General features: G+C 46.7%; 1 protein-coding gene across 3 annotated transcripts in view; it reads right to left on the reverse strand.

Annotated features, from left to right (window-relative positions):
* Nucleotides 1-15,385, reverse strand: part of TNFAIP8L3 (TNF alpha induced protein 8 like 3) — a 57,853-nt gene that overhangs the window by 21,885 nt on the left and 20,583 nt on the right. The window contains exon 1 of one of the 3 annotated variants that reach the window (XM_079953516.1): nt 1,108-1,594. The exons of 1 other annotated variant lie outside the window; for it this stretch is intronic. The gene's annotated coding sequence lies outside the window, so the exon portion shown is untranslated. Of the gene's footprint in view, nt 1-1,077; nt 1,595-15,385 lie in introns of those variants that run through there. One more of the 3 variants, XM_079953517.1, reaches the window with a different exon arrangement.

Consider the following 15,385-nt stretch of genomic DNA (forward strand, 5'->3'; position numbering starts at 1 on the left):
GCGCCTGCTACAAGGAGAGATATGGTGCAAAGCCAATTTGCAAAACAGGACGGGGAAAAAACAAATTCTATTTAACGTTAAAGATTGCAAGATGAGAGCCGGAGGAGGAGGAGGAGGAAGAGGAAAAGCCCCAAGCGATGGGGGCAGAAATTATAGTACCATAAAAGATATCGAGGAACACTGGAAGTTGAGAAAAACAAACGCAGACCACAAGGACAATTCGAGCATCGTGAACGGAAGCCGGAAGGCCTACTCAAAGGGAAGCGAGATGGAAAAGGGACTGAGGTCTCTGCAGATCCTCACTTACAGGGTGGGGAGGGACAGAAGGAGATCCTGCCCCAGTAAATTTTATTATGTCCCCCCCCACCTCCACCCACTCACAGGGCCATCTTTGGCATAATGCGTTGCCCCATCCAGTGCCCCCAAATTTAGTTTAACCCCGCCCCAGTGCCGTTGTGATTGACAAGCGCTGCTGCCACTGTGTGTGTGTGTTTAGTGGGTGTGGGGGAGGGTTGTGCTGCTCTCTCCCCCGCCTCCCCTCCCCTCTCCCACCCTGTGCGCCCCTTCCTGCCCCCAGCCAGGCCGAGCTAGTAATACAGTACAGACAACAGTAAGCTTTTCTTGACACGGTTCATGGTGGAACTCTGGGATTACCCCCAGAAACTGTAGTGATGGCCACCAACTCGGATGGATTTGAAAGGTGTTTAGACGGAATCATTTAGGACAAGACTATCAGAATGGCAAGGGACGCGGGTGGCGCTGTGGGTTAAACCACAGAGCCTAGGACTTGCCGATCAGAAGGTTGGCGGTTCGAATCCCCGTGACAGGGTCAGCTCCCATTGTTCTGTCCCTGCTCCTGCCCACCTAGCAGTTCGAAAGTACGTCAAAGTGCAAGTAGATAAATAGGTACCACTCTGGCGGGAAGGTAAATGGCATTTCCGTGCGCTGCTCTGGTTCGCCAGAAGTGGCTTAGTCATGCTGGCCACATGACCCGGAAGCTGTACACTGGCTCCCTCAGCCAGTAAAGCGAGATGAGAGTCGGCCACGACTGGACCTAATGGTCAGGGGTCCCTTTACCTTTACTTTATCAGAATGGCTATGCTCTACCTCCACATTCAGAGGCAGCAAGGCTTCTCAATGCTGGAAACCAGAGGAGGGAAGAAAGTGCTCTTGCGTCGGGTCCTGTTTGCAGGTTTCTCAAAGGCATCTGGCTGGCCATTGTGAGAACAAGATGGGAAGAAGTTCCCTACTTAAATGTGTCACCTGACGCCATTGTGAGGTCAGGTGATTGACAGGTGGGTGACCCTATCCACTTGCCAAACTTGTGTATTAGGATAATACCTGGGAAGACAGGCAAACAAATGCCAGTGTACTGGAAGAAGCAAAGATCCCCAGTGTTGAAGTAATGATTCTTCAACATCAAATTTGTTGGACTGGTCTTGTTGTTCAGATGCCTGATTATCGTCTTCCAAAGCAACTACTCTATTCCAAACTTTAAAATGGAAAGCGTAATGCTGGTGGTCAACAAAAAAGGTTTAAATATTCTCTCAAGGCAAATCTCAAAAAATGTAGTATAAACACCGACAACTGGGAAACACTGGCCTGCGAGTGCTCCAATTGGAGAACAGCCTTTACCAAAGGGCAAACCCTCACCTTGATCAACTCCCGCCCGGAAACCTATGTCCTCACTGTGGAAGGATGTGAGGATCCAGAATTGGCCTCCACAGTCACTTACGGATTCACGTTTAAAACCGTGTTTATGGAAGACAATCTTACAGGGCTATGAGTGAGAAGATGAAGATTAGGATAATGACACAAACACCGGCATTTTATTTTATTTTCCCCCCATCCTCAGTCCCTTTTTTTCTTATTTTGTCACTATAGAATCATAGAATCATAGAGTTGGAAGAGACCACAAGGGCCATCGAGTCCAACCCCCTGCCAAGCAGGAAACACCATCAGAGCACTCCTGACATATGGTTGTCAAGCCTCTGCTTAAAGACCTCCAAAGAAGGAGACTCCACCACACTCCTTGGCAGCAAATTCCACTGTCGAACAGCTCTTACTGTCAGGAAGTTCTTCCTAATGCTTAGGTGGAATCTTCTTTCTTGTAGTTTGGATCCATTGCTCTGTGTCCGCTTCTCTGGAGCAGCAGAAAACAACCTTTCTCCCTCCTCTATGTGACATCCTTTTATATATTTGAACATGGCTATCATATCACCCCTTAACCTCCTCTTCTCCAGGCTAAACATGCCCAGCTCCCTTAGCCGTTCCTCATAAGGCATCGTTTCCAGGCCTTTAACCATTTTGGTTGCCCTCCTCTGGACACGTTCCAGTTTGCCAGTGTCCTATCTTTTTATAAATGAAATATTAACGACAACAACAGTTGGGTGGGTGGGTGGAGAGGCAGGTCAAATCTAATTCTCCACCACCTCTGATTTCCCATGATAGAAGCAGGCTAGCAAAAAACAGGGCTTGGCTCAGCACCCTTCCTCCTGTGAATCATTGCTCCACAAACGCTTTCCGATTAGCTTCTTGCGATTCAGAGGTAGGACACAAATAAACGTTGACGGGGAGGGAGGCGAGAGACGCCCAGAACTGTGAGCGCTCTGGCCTGCCAGCTAGCCAAAGCAGAGAAAGCTGTGGGGAGGGGGAGCGAAATGGGGTGGGTGCTTTGAAAACGTTGTATGGGGAACTGGCTTTGAAAAAAAGAAATGGTTATTCATTGGTTCATTCATGAACTTGCCCCGCCATTCAGAAGATTTGGCAGGGGAAGCGGAGGGCAGAATAGGGCCTCGGCTCGGCCGCTGCATAACGATGACCAAAAATCTGTTTCCATCTTCTCGAAGCCAGTGGGTCTATTTCACCTTCATCTCTCTTGCAGTATTTCGAGACTACCCAAATGCCAAGAGAAAACAAAAAATCCTGACCTGCGGTTCTAAAGAGAGAAGCAGCCTTTCCTACAAAGGCACAGGCAGTTGCTAAGTTGCTCCCTAGACCCCCCAAGATAGATCAGGTTTCGGGTTTTCTTAGTAACTGGGCATGTGTGTTGGAATAAGACTTGGATTGTTCTTGAAGGCAAGCTGCCAGCCCATTTCCCTACACTATAGTCACCTTTTTTGGCCAACAGAGGCTCTTTGCTTGTAGCAGCTGCCTACCAGGCAGAAATCCAACAGGACCAGCTTCCCCAACCCAGCGATGGGGCAAATCTGGATTTCCTGCATGGTGGGGCTGTTTGCTTGTGTTTAAGAAGCAGCATCTGTTTCAGAGAAGTGGTGGTCTTTCCCTACAGGATGACCAGGCAGAGAAGCCAAAGCAGAAAATGAGGGTAAACAGATGCAATCAAAAGCTCCTGCACATTTTAAAGTATTTATGCTGAAGACAGAATTTTAATGGGTGCAGCTGGGAAGGCTGAGATATTATCTCCTGCAAGGCTATTGAAATATACAAGAACCTCTGCATTGGGTCCCTCTAGATTTGAAACCAGGGTTTTGGACTCATGGCCAAGGTAGCCAAAATAAAAGTAATAAATAAATAAATAACAGTGCAGACCTTCCATGCGTTCCTATTTTCCAGGGACAGTCCTGGATTTACAGAAACCATCCCGGTTTCTGATTTGATCAAAGAATGTCCTGCTTTCCCTTTGGACGTCCCTATTTTCACTGGGGAAATGTTGGAGGGTATGGAGTTATGTGACCCCCAAGCCAAGGGTATAAGTAGCTATACAGTTGGACCTTGGAAGGCAAACAGAATCTGTTCCAGAAATCCGTTCAACCTCCAAAACGTTCGGAAACCAAAACACGGCTTCTGATTGGCTGTAGGAAGCTCCTGCAGCCAATTGGAAGCTGTGGAAGCACCATCGGATGTTTGGCTTCCAAAAGTAGTTCACAAACCGGAACAGTCACTTCCGGGTTTGCGGCATTTGGGAGCCAAAACTAAGCTGTTCAAAAACCAAGGTATGACTGTACAGTGGTACCTCGGGTTACAGACGCTTCAGGTTACAGACGCTTCAGGTTACAGACTCTGCTAACCCAGAAATAGTACCCTGGGTTAAGAACTTTGCTTCAGGATGAGAACAGAAATCGCACGGTGGTGGTGCGGCAGCAGCGGGAGGCCCCATTAGCTAAAGTGGTACCTCAGGTTAAGAACAGTTTCAGGTTAAGAACGGACCTCCAGAACAAATTAAGTTCTTAACCCGAGGTATCACTGTACATTCTTTGGAAGACGTCAGAAAGCAGCCTTTTATAGAGAAGGTTTCTTTTAATTTTTTTATTTTTTTAAATGTTTTATTTTGTTTTTATATATGTTGGAAGCTGCCCAGAGTGGACAGGGTATTATTATTATTATTATTATTATTAGACATACCTATTTTCATTGAAGAAATGTTGCTGGGTCACCTTTAAGGCCAGCATTTGCTGGAATGATTGATGCACATACCACAAACTTAGGCATGTACGATTAAGGAGGCTTAAAGTGAGGGGGATAAATGCATGTCTCTCTTATCCTAGATTACATTTCAACCACCCAAAATTCAGAGGGTTCCATACATACACAAACCCTTTTCTATCTAGGCAACGAAGAGGCATGGTCCCGATCCAAGAATACATTCCTCCCAGACCGAACACTCTAGGAGCGTGTCGATCAGGGTGGCCCAGGTAGAGTTTCCATGGCCACACAGAGAGGCCCAGACAGGCCTACTCCTGTCCTAGTGTCACAGGAGACAACGAGGAAGCCATCTTGGATGAGCAAAATCATTCTGTCTCTCTCACTCGCAGCCAGTTTGCTAACAACTGCTGAGGGTTTGAGGTCAGAGACCGAAGAGAGCAAGAAGCAGGACATGGCTTTTATTGAAAGGGTATTAATAGATTTCCACGTTACGGTTTTGATTCCCCGTCAGGTCTGTTTTCCTTCCTCCGCTTAATGATGTAAAAGCAGGAGAATCTTAAAGAAAATCAATGACTATTCCATTCTGCATCTGATTATAATGTCAAATAGCTTTTAGGCGCTGTGCAACGAAGCCGCCCGAAGTCGTTTTCGTTGGCTATGGCCCAAAAAGGAAGAGTTTGCAAGAAATATTAGAAGCAGATAAGTAACCTCTTGGGACAGCTTTCAGAACACATGTTGGGCATGCATAAGCACCCAAATTCTATCCCCTTTAGTAGAATTGGGAAAGATTCACTTCTGAAACACTAGAGTGTCAATACCAATCAGCATAGAACAGAGGTGGAGGACCTTTGGCTCTCCAGATATGGCTGAACTACAACTCCCAATAGCCCCAGTCAGCATGGCCAATGGCTGGGGATGGTGGGAATTGTAGTTTAGCGGCTGCAAGGGTTTCCTGCAAGCAGCATAGATGATACTAAGCCAGATGGACCAGTGAGCCAACCTGATATGAGACAGCTTCCTACAGGCCATGAGAAAGTGGAAAGTTGTTGTCCTTAAGGCTCTGGAGAAGAATGCAGCACAGGGGGAAGGCACAGCTGTAGCTTGACTTCCCCCATGCAATACTCCTGGGCTTGCCGGTCAGAAGGTTAGCGGTTTGAATCCCTGCGATGGGGTGAGCTCCCGTTGCTCTGTCCCAGCTCCGGCCAACCTAGCAGTTCGAAAGCCCACCAGTGCAAGTAGATAAACAGGTACTGCTGAGGTGGGAATGTAAACGGCGTTTCTGTGCACTCTAGTTTCTGTCACGGTGTCCCATTGCACCAGAAGCGGTTTAGTCCTGCTGGCCACATAACCCGGAAAGCTGTCTGTGGACAAACGCCGGCTCCCTTGGCCTGAAAGCGAGATGAGTGCCACAACCCCATAGTCGCCTTTGACTGGATTTAACCATCCAGGGGTCCTTTACCTTTTACCTTTTGTCCAACCACCACTCGCAGGGCTCTTAGCCTTCTTTCCTGGGGGTTCTCTAGCTGAGAATTCCTCTGAGTCCAACCAGTCTGTGAGAACAGGTGATATCCCCAAGCCTACTTGGGACTGGTCATTGGGAGGAAGAAGAGGAAGGCAGCATAGATTTACAACAGGGGCTTGCAGGAGGTTACAGCTCAGAGGCAGATGAGGGGGAAAGTTTGGAAATAATGGGAGAACCAAAGCAGCAGCTGGTTGACACGTTGTCACTAGAAAGCATTCCAGACCCTCCATCTCCCAGAAACCGGCGAGCCTTAAAAGTAGGAGAACAAAGAGCTCAAAGACAGAGGGCATATAGCAGCACCCGAAGAGGAGATGATGATGATGAATGAGGAAGTGGAGAGACGGGTGTGTGTGTGGAGATTCACACGGGACACCACCATTATCCAACAGGCTGCATTCTATAGCCTTTCTCTGTAAAGATTGAAATGAAAAAGGACGGTAGGAAACTCTTCCTTTTCTTTATACTTTCCTGGGCAACCAGCCAGGAGCCACTGACAGCATCCTGGAGATTGTGAAGATTGAACCTGAGATCTTCTGACCATGCCAACTGCAGCCAATGGACAAGGCAGAAAGGCACAGGGTTATGTGCAAAGTAGCCCCAAGTGTAACACCCCATTTCCAGCTTGTGCAATGGGCCTTCTCCCTCTCTCCTAGCCAACCCCTGCAAGATATTCTAAGGGGACCCCGGAAAAAAAATCCCCTGGAGCAGAATTGGTGAGAAGGAGAGGCACATACAGGCAGGAAAGCTGGGAGGGACGTTCCATGGAAATTCTTAGACTGTTGGGACATGTGAGTTGGCTACCATCCATGATTCCCTTCCTGCCTTGTGCAGTTCTGCGCATTCAGTAGCCTCATCTGAAAAAGTCACCAGATGTGATGAGTTCTGGTTTCATGTAATGAACAGTGGGACTGCTGCTCTCTGAACCTGTTTGGCCTTTTGGCTCCGTTCTTTTCTTTTTTCCGAAAAAGAAAGAAAAGAAAGTAGTCTTTTTAAATGTGTTTGTGGGAGTGGGGGGCGGGGGCGGGGGCGGTTATTGGTTGGTTCTTGTTTGTATTATGTACTTTGTGGTTTTATTCTGTATTTTATGCTGCGAGCCACCCCGAGAGCTTTGGATGAAAAGCAATATATAACTTTAATAGATAATTATAATAACAATAGTCACCCTCATTTGCAGAAGAGGCTTTTTCAAAACGACAAGTTTGCAAAAAGGCCATGCAACTGCCAATTGTTCCTTTCCCTACAGAAAAGGCTGTGTTAAAAAACAAAAAAAAAAGCAGGAAAGCAGGAAAATATGAACAGACCCACTCGAACTTACTTAATGGCTCTTTCAAATGACCTTCTGGAAAGATATTGACGAACGCTAATAATGTCAGTCATAAAATGTGAAGTAGATTCAATCCCACCCCCCTGGCAAAACAGAGTATCAGGCTTCCCCCACACACTTGGCAATCAAACCAAACACCCCATCTTCTTGCTCTCGATGCTTCTCTGCCCACACTCTCATGCGCACAAATCAAACTACAGAGATTCCCTTGGGCGAATCAATCTGGCTGTATTTTATTCTCTGACTAGAAATACACCAATCTGCTTTCCCCAGGTAAACATGCATTGTGGGAACAGTAACACATGAAATGGCCCCAGCTTAGTGCCAGAGCAACTGCTTGGCATGGAGAACGTCACAGGTTCAACCCCTGCTGTCCCCTGTTAGAAATCCTGGAGGGACACTTTGACCACAGGGGAGGAGAGAAAGCAGATTCACTGCATTTAAAGCCAGACCTACCAAAGCCTAGGGCTTGCAGATCAGAAGGTCGGAGGTTCGAATCCCCGTGACGGGGTGAGCTCCCGTTGCTTGGTCCCTGCTCCTGGCCACCTAGCAGTTCAAAAGCATGTCAAGTGCAAGTAGATAAATAGGTACCACTCCAGCAGGAAGGTAAACGGTGTTTCCGTGTGCTGCTCTGGTTTGCCAAAAGCGGCTTAGTCATGCCGACCACATGACCCGGAAGCTGTACGCCGGCTCCCTCGGCTAGTAAAGTGAGATGAGCGCTGCAACCCCAGAGTTGTCCACGACTGGACCTAACGGTCAGGGGTTCCTTTACCTTTACCTTACCAAAGCCACAGTTTCAGAAACAGAGTGATAACAGAAACACAGGCATCCTGCAAAATCTGTGGTTCCTCGAATTTAGCAATGCAGTTCTCTAGTCAAGTAATGCGTACAAAGAGGCACATTGTGGGGTAAAGTCTGCAGACCAATGTATGCAACAACAAGCAAAAAACAAACATTAAATGAGAGGCAATTGCTTTGCAAAAATGGGTATCTGCTTCAGAAGGTGTCAATGGATCGACGCCTGGCGGAATGCATAGCACTGCAAATTGATCTTCTGAAATGTTCACAGTCACCTTTGCTGATCTGCCAAGTTGGTGGAGACAGCACCAAACTAGATGGACCAGAGATCTGACTCAGTCTAAGGCTTAATAGCTCAGAATAAAGGAAGAAGATGAAATGCTTTTTTCATACATCGCCTCTCCCCACTGCACCATGCACTCGATCTGTGGCCCTTTTTCTTTGCTGCCATCATTCCCGCTTCCCACTTTCGATCTAAATTATTTCAGTCCACCTACGCAGGGAAGAAATGTGTTGACTGGGTGTGCTCCATCAAAAGCTCTTCCCGCACTACCGTCTCTGACGTCAGGACGAAAGTGCACCTGACTTTGAATGTGTATCTGCATCAAATGCGCAGAGAGCTGTACTTTTAAAATGCAAATTCTATCAGCTCAAAGGTGGAAGGGGCTGATAATTAATGGGGTCAGAACAGGCATGGGTTGGGGTTGAGGGGGGATTTAAACCTCCCTTCCTTTGCAAAAGTCCTGAATCCATCTGCTGAAGCTGACTTTGGGGTGAAATCCACAAATAGTTATTATTAAGCCTGCAAGGTTTAGTTGACTAATTAAGTCAGATGAATAAGTTAACAGTTGTGCAGTTAGGGAATCTCTAAGACAGGCATAGGCAACCTCAGCCCTCCAGATGTTTTGGGACTGCAACTCCCATGATCCCTAGCTAACAGGACCAGTGGTCAGGGATAATGGGAATTGTAGTCCCAAAACATCTGGAGGGCCGAGGTTGCCTACTTTATAATAATTATAAATGAGCCTCTTATAGATGTACCTTAAGTATGTGTACAAACTCAACGAAAAGTTATATTCGGTCTAATTTGAGACAAATGAACTCTCATCTCCTCATCAACGTAAAGAAGCCATGGTCTTGCTTTCATTTTGAAAAGGTATCTATCCATATTCTGCATATATATATATGATACAGGTAAAGGACCCCTGGATGGTTAAGTCCAGTTAAAGATGACTATGGGGTTGTGGCACACATCTCGCTTTCAGGCTGAGGGAGCCGGTGTTTGTCCACAGACAGCTTTCTGGGTCATGTGGCCAACAGGACTGAACCACTTCTGGCGCAACGGAACACTGTGACGGAAACCAGAGCACACGGAAACTTCCTGCCGCAGCGGTACCTATTTATCTACTTGCACTGATGTGCTTTCGAACTGCTAGGTTGGCAGGAGCTGGGATAAAGCAACAGGAGCTCACCCCATAGCACAGATTTGAACCGCCGACCTTCTGATCAGCAAGCCCAAGAGGCTCAGTGGTTTAGACCAGTGTTTCCCAACCTTTGGTCTACAGCTCTTTTTGGACTACAACTCCCATCACCCCTAGCTATCAAGACCAGTGGTCAGGGGTGATGGGAATGGTAGTCTGAAAACAGCTAGAGACCAAAGGTTGGGAAACATTGGTTTAGACCACAGCGCCACATATTATACAATACAATACTAGGGCTGAGCAATATTTGGTTTTCAGCATCACGATATATCACCAGCTAAACATCACGACAAACTGATATATCACAATGTCTGAAAGAAGGATGGAGTTCTGTAGAAGCATGGGCTGGCTTCACTGTTTCCCCCTCACATTGCGATTTTTGCATAGCACACAAACACACACATCATGATTGGCGATATATTGCCAGTTCAAAAAATTATGAAACTGATATCACAATACGGACTTCAAACCGATTTTGGACGAGGCATCGATATATCACACAGCCCTATACTATACTGTACTGTACTATATTATACTGAAATGTTTAAATCAGGGGTCAGCAACCTTTTCAAGCCGTAGGCCAGTCCACCGTCCCTCAGACCATGTGGTGAGCCGGACTATATTTTGAAAAAATAATAATGAACAAATTCCTATTGTTATGTACTGAAGTTCTCATCCTGGGCCAGCAGGGGGATACTGTAGGTAGTTTTCACTCAGGTCCACATATGCAAATAAGGAATTGAAAGTGATGTTCAGTGATTGGATAGTTACAGAAGGTTGTTACTGTTGCTTTGTAGTTGAGCTCTATATAAGCAGGTTGGCTGAACTCTTCAGCCCAGTTCTGTTCTGGGCCTGTGAATAAACAAGAGCTGTTTGAAGAATCGCTGTGTTGTCTGATATGTTCACCCACAACTTAACACATGTTGTTGTTGTTGTTGTTTAGTCATTTAGTCATGTCCGACTCTTCGTGACCCCATGGACCAGCGCACGCCAGGCACTCCTGTCTTCCACTGCCTCCCGCAGTTTGGTCAATCTCATGCTAGTAGCTTCGAAAACACTACCCAGCCATCTCTGTCTTCCCCTTCTCCTTGTGCCCTCAGTCTTTCCCATCAGGGTCTTTTCCAGGGAGTCTTCTCTTCTCATGAGGTGGCCAAAGTATTGGAGCCTCAGCTTCAGGATCTGTCCTTCCAGTGAGCACTCAGGGCTGATTTCCTTCAGAATGGATGCAGTCCATGGGACTCTCAAGAGTCTCCTCCAGCACCATAATTCAAAAGCATCAATTCTTCGGCGATCAGCCTTCTTTATGGTCCAGCTCTCACTTCCATACATCACTACTGGGAAAACCATAGCTTGAACAATACGGACCTTTGTTGGCAAGGTGATGTCTCTACTTTTTTTTTTTTTAACTTAACACATATGCCCCACAAATAACCCAGAGATAAAAGGACACATTCTACTCATGTAAAGACACGCTGATTCCTGGACCACCCGCGAGCTGGATTGAGAAGGCGATTGGGCTGCATCCGGCCCCCGGGCCTTAGGTTGCCTACCCCTGGTTTAAATGTTTTTTTGATTGTCCTTGAATCTTCCTGCCACACTTGCCATCCTCTCCTGCCACACCAGTGTGGCAGGCCACTCCCTGAGAACCACTACTCTTGACTTTGCGCTCAACAGTCTTACTGCCTTTACCTTCTTTAGAAGGTAATAGTGCATAAGTTAAATCAAAAGGCAGTGAACATTCCCCATGGCTTCTGCAATAACAGTACCACCACAGATTCAATTCTGCATGTGTATGTGTTGGAATAAAGAGGGGCTGCCAAGGAAGAGGGCAGCGACCGCCCCCCATACTGCTAACACATATAAAAACTGCAGGTGCCAAGCGCTATCAAGGCCACATCTGCACCTATACAGTGGTGCCTCGCAAGACAAAATTAATCCGTTCCGCGAGTCTCTTCGTCTAGGGTTTTTTCGTCTTGCGAAGCAAGCCCATTGACGGCTTAGCGGATTAGCGCTATCAGCGGCTTTTAGCGGCTTATCGGCTTAGCGGATAAGCAGATAAGCAGCTTAGAAAAAGGGGGGGGGGGAAGGAAAAAAACCCCGCAGGAACCCGCAAGACATTTTCGTCTTGCGAAGCAAGCCCATAGGAAATTCGTTTTGCGAAGCACCTCCAAAACGGAAAATCCTTTCGTCTAGCGGGTTTTCCGTCTTGCGAGGCATTCGTCTTGCGGGGCACCACTGTATCTAAAACATTAACACAACACTTTAAACAATGATGGCTCCCCGCAAAGCATTCTGGGAGCTATAATTTGCTCAGGGAGCTGAGAGTCGTTAGGAGACCCCTATTTCCCTCTTGGAGCTACAATTCCCTGAGCTGTTAAGCACCCAGTCCATACCCCCAGGGAACCAATTCCCAGGGAATTGGAAAGGACAATTGCAACGATGTACATAAAGCGCTTCAAAGAGTAAAAGAAGAAAAGAGGATCTATAAATGCTGCGTGTTATTAAACAACCATGAGCAAATTGTTTAATATCTGTTTCTGGGACGCTTACTGCGGAATGAAAAAATATATCTCTTTACAATAGACAAATGAGCACTTCTTCTTCTTTTTTTTTTAAAAAAAGGGGGGGAATTGTTGAAGTTTTGAATTATGGCTTCTATTTTTAATGCCAGAGTTGCAGTTAGTGCCAAAGAGCTAAACAGCCTGAATCAGAAGCAAATGAGAGGGCTGGAAAAACATTACTCATTCCTCTTTAGCTGCATTGTTCAAAGGGGAAACAGGAATTCCTTCTTGTTCCTTTCACCGCTCCCCATCTGACGCGGCACGATTCACGGTGTCAGAACTCATCTAAATTGTCTTCAGCACAGTTCGCGAAAAGATGTCAACAGTGATTAAGGTAACCTAGCTTTTAATCCTGCAATGTCCTTCTCAAAGGGGTTTCTCTAGTATCAAATGCCTACAGTGCCAGGGGGTTGTGGCTAGTGCACTCACCCCTGGGGGGGGTACCACATTGGCACAACCCCCCCCCACAGTGTGACCCCTCCATTTATGAGATATTAGCAGTACATCTTTAGAAATGGTTCTGCTCTTTTTAAAGAGATTGCCTTCTATTTTTTTTTATCTCATAAAGGTCCATTAGGTCCAGTCGTGGCCGACTGGGGTTGCTGTGCTCATCTCGCTTTATTGGCCAAGGGAGCCGGCGTACAGCTTCCGGGTCATGTGGCCAGCATGACTAAGCCACTTCCGGCGAACCAGAGCAGTGCGCGGAAATGCCATTTACCTTCCTGCCGGAGCAGTACCTATTTATCTACTTGCACTTCGTGCTTTTGAACTGCTAGATTGGCAGGAGCAGGGACCGAGCAATGGGAGCTCACCCCGTCGTGGGGATTCGAACCGCCGACCTTCTGATTGGCAAGTCCTAGGCTCTGTGGTTTAACCCACAGCGCCATTGCCCCAAACTGTGCAGCAGCTTACACATCTGTTAAATGAATAAACAACTTTTGCTCAGAGTAGACCCAATGAAATGCATGGGCATGACTCACTTAGCCCCATTAACTTCAGTGCGTCTACTTTGAGTACAACTTAATTGGGTACCGCCTGTGATCAGTGACTGGGCAAAATCTGGTCTGTGGATGGTCACCTCTTGCCCTACTGAGTACTAACAGGGAGAAGGAATAGAAGAATTGTGTCACTGACATCTATTTATAACTTTCTCTTCAAGAAGATAATCTTCTGTTCTTTCTTTTTTTGTTACAGGCGCCACCAAAACGAACAAGATTATAAGGGTTCATACTGGTTAAAGGAGAGACCTGAAATTTGCAGTATTATAGGTGGTAACAGAATTAACTGGATATTTCGTAACAATACGACTATTTGGACTAATATAACAATAACAGCTGGTGTGGTATAGTGTTGAGGGTTTTGGACTGGGATTAGGGTTAAAATCCCCACTCAGCCACAAAGCACACCAGTCATTGCCTCTAAGCCCAGCCTACCGCATGGGCTAGTTGCAGGAATCAAAATGAGGAGGGGGTGAGGTAAAGGGACCCCTGACCATTAGGTCCAGTCGTGGCCGACTCTGGGGTTGTGGCGCTCATCTCGCTTTACTGGCCAAGGGAGCCGGCGTACAGCTTCTGGGTCATGTGGCCAGCATGACTAAGCTGCTTCTGGCAAACCAGAGCAGCGCACGAAAACGGCATTTACCTTCCCGCCAGAGCGGTACCTATTTATCTACTTGCACTCTGATGTGCTTTCGAACTGCTAGGTTGGCAGGAGCAGGGACCGAGCAACTGAAGCTCACCCCATCGCGGGGATTCGAACCACCAACCTTCTGATTGGCAAGTCCTAGGCTTTGTGGTTTAACCCACAGCGCCACCCGCGTCATCCGCGGGGGGGAGAACCATGTAAATAATAAAACAAACATTTTTTTTGTCGTCCCCCCTTTCCTCCTTCTTTCCCTTCTCTCCTCTGCTCTTGCTAATGAATCTTTATTCTCTAATGTGCTAATGAATCTTCACTGTCAGATGGCTGATGTATTTCCTTACTTGCAGATGGTGGTGTGATGATTAATTTTATGCTCCTACAGTATATTAGCTTATACGTACCAAGTACTTATTTAACTATTTAATTTACAGTTTTGTTTCAATCCCCTTTAAGTGAGTGAGCAGAACTAGTTCTCTGAAAGGAAACGCACACAAAAAACAACACATTTTGGGCCCCCATAAACAGATTAAGGAAGCTGAGTCCTAACTAGAAGGGGAAAAGATGGGGAAATCTAGGAATATGAATCTTACATGGTAAAACAGGGATAGGGAATATGTTTCAGCCTGAGGGCCACAAGGAAAGAAGCATTCTCAGAGTTCAAATACATATTTTCAGCCAGGCAAAAGCACTTGGGAGACAATGAAGGGTCAGTGAAGGCTGTGGCTGGGGAGAATTCCAGGGCCAGACAGTGTCTTGGGGGCCACCTTTGGGCCCTGGGTCTGAGGTTCCCTGCACCTGTAGTCTTCAGGAATTGCAGACCTTTAAGAGATATGTGGGGGACGCAGGTGGCACTGTGGCTTAAACCACAGAGTCTAGGACTTGCCAATCAGAAGGTTGGCGATTCGAATCCCTGTGATGGGGTGAGCTCCCGTTGTTCGGTCCCTGCTCCTGCCCACCTAGCAGTTCGAAAGCACGTCAAAGTGCAAGTAGATCAATAGGTACCGCTCCAGCGGGAAGGTAAACGGCGTTTCTGTGCACCGCTCTGGTTTGCCAGAAGCGGCTTAGTCATGCTGGCCACATGACCCGGAATCTGTACGCCGGCTCCCTTGGCCAATAAAGTGAGATGAGCGCCGCAACCCCAGAGTCGTCCGTGACTGGACCTAATGGTCAGGGGTTCCTTTACCTTTTAAGAGATATGTGGACATATGGAGAAAATGTGGGACAAGGCGGGAAAGAAATCTTAAACTAGGATCACAGTAGAAGAAAAGACAATGAATGGACAGGCAAAAAGGAGAAAAGATCAAAAGTTAGAAGGAGGAGGAACCTAGAATTTCCACAATAAAATACAAATGTAAAATAGCAGATGAAAGCAGTCTGTCACGCTTGTACAACAAATCCACTTTTATAGAACAAAATGGGACATTTGCAGTTAGGAAAGTGATGGGGAAATCCACTGAAAAGCATTGGGCTGAATGAATGATTGATGGTACGACCTGAGGGCAAATCAGGATGGATGCTCCTTGTCATATAATTTGCCTCTAAACAGATCAGAATGAATGTTCAGGAAAGACCGGATGTGGTCCAATTGCCCGGCAAGCGTTGTACAAGCAAATCTGGATGAATGCTCATGTCAGCTGGAGGAGTCCTTAATGGTAACACAGAGAGGCAAACT

This window comes from Podarcis cretensis, assembly GCF_951804945.1.
Source record: "Podarcis cretensis genome assembly, chromosome: 14".
Classification (NCBI taxonomy): Eukaryota; Metazoa; Chordata; class Lepidosauria; order Squamata; family Lacertidae; genus Podarcis; species Podarcis cretensis.